We start from the raw sequence: 5,431 nt of genomic DNA on the forward strand, positions 1-5,431 counted from the left end.
GCAGTGTATACTGCTCGGGTGATGGGTGCACCAGGTTGTCACAAATCTCTATTAAAGAACTTATGTAACCAAGTACCACCTGTACCCCAATAACTTATGGAAAAATAAAATTTTAAAAATAATATATATAAAGATATACAAATGCCCAAGAAACAAGGAGAAGGTACATTACAAGTCATCATAGAAAATCTAATTAAAACTATAATCAAATATCACTACACATTCACAAGAAAGGGAAAAACGTCAAATTACATTCACTGATTGTCAATAGAAAGTGTTGTCAAGGATGTGAAGCAACTGGATCTGTCATACATGAAAGGTGGAAGTTTAAAATAGTGCAGCCACTTTGAAAAAGTCTGCGTCAGTTTCTCAAACATACCTACACCTATAATCCAGCAATTCTACTCATATGTATATAACCAATAGACTGGAAATCATATGTTCACAAAAAAACTTGAACAAGAAAGTTCATAACAACTTTATTCACAATAGCTAAAAATTGGGGGAAAAAACAAAGTCCACAGCAGTGTAATCGATAAACAAACTGTGGTACAGTCATACAGGCTCTATTTAGTACTAAAATGAACGAACTACTGATAAATGCAACAACAGGTATGGATCTCAAAATTGTGATGATGAGTGAAAGAAGCGACACAAAAAGGAATATATACCCTATGATTTCATTTATATGAAGTGCAGGAATAGGCAAAATTCATCTATGATATGAGAATGGTCACTTAAAGGATGGGATAGTGACTGGAAAGGGCACAAGGGAACTTTCTGGGGTCATGGAATATTCTTTACCTCGATCAGGGTGATGGTCACATTAATGTATTCATTTGTTAAAATTAATCTTTTTGTTTAAGATTTGTGGTTTTCATTACATGTGATTATATCTCAATAAAACAGTGAGAAAACCAAAACAAGAGGATCACTTGAATATTCCCATAACTATCAAAGAAACTAAAAACTAAACATCTCCCACAGAGAAAATCTAGGCCAAAATGGCTTTGCTGCAATTTCCAGCAATAATTCAAGAAGAAAGTAATTACGATCTAACAAAACCTCTTCTGTAGAATAAATAAAGGTATAACACTCCCCAAATTATTTTTTTTTTTTGAGGCTAGCATAACCTTGAGATGAAAACCTGACAAGGACTGTATGAACAAATAAAATTATACGCCATTCTGACTCATGGCCATGAATGAACAGATCCTTTAAAATGTTCATAAATCATATCCACCAATATCTAAACAGCCTAATACATCACGACCTAGCTGGATTTATCCCAGGAAGGCAATTCTGGTTAAAATTTTTAAAATGTAATTCAGCACATTCATATTTTAGAGAACAAAATTTTGATTATATAAAGAGGCATAAGCAAAAAGATCTTGATAAAATTTAATATATACCAAAAAATACAAAACAAAGAATACGAGGGAACTTAATATGATACAATGTATCTAGAAATATCTATTCAAAATATTACACTTATCTGTAATATATTAAAATACTGGCCTTTGAGATTGGGGATGTAACAAAATGGCTGCCATCATCACTACTATTCACCATTATAGTGGAGGTCCTAGACAATTCAACACATTAATAAGAACAGAAGTATGCAAAAAGAAGTGTAAAACTGTCATTTATATATTATATAATTGAGTACATAAAAATTCCTTAAAAAAATCTATGGATAAACTGTTACATTTACAATGGGACTTTAGTAAAATTGCTGGATACAAAAACAATATATGAAAAATAATTTTTTACTTCTATAAGTGAATAAGAAACATTTAAATCATTCAAAGATCCTAGTTATAATAGCATCAAAAATATCTATTCAAAGGCCAGGTGCAGTGGCTCACGCCTGTAATCCCAGCACTTTTGGAGGCCGAGGCGGGTGGATCACCTGAGGTCGGGAGTTCAAGACCAGCCTGACCAACATGGAGAAACCCCGTCTGTACTAAAAATACAAAATTAGCCGGGGTGGTGGTGCATGCCTGTAATCCCAGCTACTCAGGAGGCTGAGGCAGGAGAATCGCTTGAACCCGGGAGGCGGAGGTTGCGGTGAGCCGAGATGGCGCCATTACACTCCAGCCTGGGCAAAAAGAGCGAAACTACATGTCAAAAAAAAAAAAATCTATTCAAATATGCTTCTGAATAAAAGTATGTGAGAGGCAACAATCTTCTACAACTACAAAAAACTGGATGATTTACAAAAATCATCATGTTAAAGGTACCAAATAGTGGTGGAAACAAAGATTAAATAAATTAAAATTTCAAGGAGAGAGAATCTTTTCCACTATAAGCTGACAATCTTCAACTATTTTTCTCCTTTGGAAAATTTACCAACTCTGAGAATAGGCTGAGGACCAGGCTTATTCAGACAAAGAGCCTCTGCGCGCAGAGAGAAAAAACAGCAAAGCTTTTAGCAGTTTGACAAGGCTGGTATGACAAATACAAAAGCTGATGATACTCAAGTGCTCAGCAGATTTTCCCCACTGAACATTTGCTGACTTCTGGCATAGTTGGGTAAAATACTTGTAAAAAGGTGAAGCGAAATCTTCAGCAATCACCCAGTTCTTAGGAAACAAACATGTGCCAGAATTTGAAACTCCAGGAGGCTGCAAGTTGTGAATAGCAGATCTGGATTTTCCAGGCTTTCAGAGATTACAAAATAGAAATCTACCATACTCTTACATCCTAGGGAAAAGAAGCAAACCAGACGTAGACAGAGTTTTAATAAAACTGCACTCTAGCCCTCATCATGAATAATTTCTGACTGGATTAAATTAAGCATATGCTCAACTTATGTGCCTAAAAGGGGAAAAGTGGAACTGTCTCTGGAATATCTCATCTGAAGCCTCTACAATTTTTTATACATGGTGCGTGACATGCAATAAAAATATTACTAGATACACAAAGAGGTAAAAAATATGACATGTAAATCAAAATAAAAGATGAAAAAAGATGCAGAAACACACATGATCTGGATAGTGAAATCACCAGAAAATGACTTTAAAATTAACTATGACTAATATTTTTAAAAGAAGTAAAGAAAAAGTTAAATAAAATATGTGAAAGAACCAAGAACTGTAATAGATAATTTGAATTAATGGAACTAAAAATCAACTGGATATCTTACAATGAAAAAACTAGGAACTCAGTGCATGGGATTAATGGGAGATGTGACACAAAAGAACAGGTTTGTATAACTCCAAAATTATAGAAAATATTAAAATTGAAGCACAAGAACCAAAATAATCGGGAAAAAAAGATAGAGCATAAGACACATGTAGGACAGAGTAAAAAAACAACTAACAAATATGGAATGGGAGAAGAGAAAGAATAGGGCAGGAGCAATACCTAAAGAAATAATATTCAAAAAGTTTACAAAATTAATAAAAGACATACACCCACAGAATCAAAAAACTCAGTGAATCATAAACAGGATAAATAAAAAGAAAACCACACCTAGGCACATCATAGTCAAGTTGTTAAAAAAAACAAAGAGACCAAGAAGCAGCTTCTCTGCTCCTTCTGGAATCTCTGCCTGGTTCAGCCCACCTGCCTCCACTCCTGCCTCCACCATGTCCATCAGGGTGACCCAGAAGTCGTACAAGGTGTCCACCTCTGGCACACGGGCCTTCAGCAGCTGCTTCTACACGAGTGGGCCCGGTGCCCGCATCAGCTTCTCCCGAGTGGGCAGCAGCAGCTTCTGGGGTGGCCTGGGCGGAGGCTATGGTGGGGCCAGCGGCATCGGAGGCATCACCGCCGTCATGGTCAACCAGAGTCTGCTGAGCCGCCTTAACCTGGAGGTGGACCCCAACATCCAGGCCGTGCGCACCCAGGAGAAGGAGCATATCAAGACCCTAGGCAAATTTGTCTCCTTCATCGACAAGGTACCGTTCCTGGAGCAGCAGAACAAGATGCTGGAGACCAAGTGGAGCCTCCTGCAGCAGCAGGAGATGGCTCAGAGCAACATGGACAACATGTTCGAGAGCTACATCAACAACCTTAGGCGGCAGCTGGAGACTCTGGGCCAGGAGAAGCTGAAGCTGGAGACGGAGCTTGGCAACATTCAGGGGCTGGTGGAGGACTTCAAGAACGAGAAACAGGATGAGATCAATACGCGTAAAGAGATGGCAAATGAATTTGTCCTCCTCAAGAAGGATGTGGATGAAGCTGACATGAACAAGGTAGAGCTGGAGTCTCGCCTGGACGGGCTGACTGACGAGATCAACTTCCTCAGGCAGCTGTATGAAGAGGAGATCCGGGAGCTGCATTCCCAGATCTCGGATACGTCTGTGGTGCTGTCCGTGGACAACAGCCCTCCCTGGACATGGAAAGCATCATCGCTGAGGTCAAGGCGCAGTAGGAGGTGATCGCCAACCGCAGCCTGGCTGAGGCTGAGAGCATGGACCAGGTCAAGTATGAGGAGCTGCAGGTGCTGGCTGGGAAGCAGGGGGATGACCTGCGGCATACAGACTGAGATCTCCGAGATGAACCGGAACATCAGCTGGCTCCAGGCTGAGATTGAGGGCCTCAAAGGCCGGATGGCTTCCCTGTGGAGGCCGCCATCGCAGATGCCGAGCAGCGTGGGGAGCTGGCCGTTAAGGATGCTAACGTCAAGCTGTCCGAGCTGGAGGCCACCCTGCAGCGGGCCAAGCAGGACATGGCGAGGCGGCTGCGTGAGTACCAGGAGCTGATGAACGTCAAGCTAGCCCTGGACATCGAGATCGCCACCTACGGGAAGCTGCTGGAGGGCGAAGAGAGCCAGCTAGAGTCTGGGATGCAGAACATGAGTATCCATATGAAGACCACCAGCGGTTTTGCAGGTGGTCTGAGCTCGGCCTATGGGGGCCTCACAAGCCCCGGCCTCAGCTACGGCCTGGGCTCCAGCGCTGGCTCTGGCGCGGGCTTCAGCTCCTTCAGCCGCACCAGCTCCACCAGGGCCCCGGTTGTGAAGAAGCTGGTGTCCGCGTCCTCTGACGTCCCGCCCAAGTGAACAGCTGCGGCAGCCCCTCCCAGCCTGCCCCTCCTGCGACTTGCCCAGAGCCCGGGAGGGAGGCCGCTGTGCAGGGGAGCACAGGGAACAGAAGACACACCTGAGGCTCGGCTCTAGCCCTCAGCCCACCCTCGGCGGAATTCAGTGCCTGAGGACCACCCTTGCCCATGCCTCCAACTACAAAACAATTCAATTGCTTTTTTTCGTCCAAAATAAAACCTCAGCTAGCTCTGCAAAAAAAAAAAAAAAAAAAAAAAAGATACAGAATCTTTAAAGCAACCAGAGGAATAAAAGACACTGCATTTAGAAGAACAACTGGAAAACGGAAGGCAGAATTCCCAAAAGAAACAAGGTCAGTCAGAAGGTAATGTTATAACATTTTTTAAGTGCTAAAGTAAAAATAAGCACATAGAACTACCA

General features: G+C 41.9%; 1 pseudogene; it reads left to right on the forward strand.

Moving 5' to 3' along the window:
• The first annotated feature begins 3,593 nt into the window (after positions 1 to 3,593).
• LOC107972758 (keratin, type II cytoskeletal 8-like) lies at positions 3,594 to 5,011 on the forward strand (annotated as a pseudogene).
• Positions 5,012 to 5,431: the final 420 nt, after the last annotated feature.

This window comes from Pan troglodytes, chromosome X (assembly GCF_028858775.2).
Source record: "Pan troglodytes isolate AG18354 chromosome X, NHGRI_mPanTro3-v2.0_pri, whole genome shotgun sequence".
NCBI classification, from domain to species: domain Eukaryota; kingdom Metazoa; phylum Chordata; class Mammalia; order Primates; family Hominidae; genus Pan; species Pan troglodytes.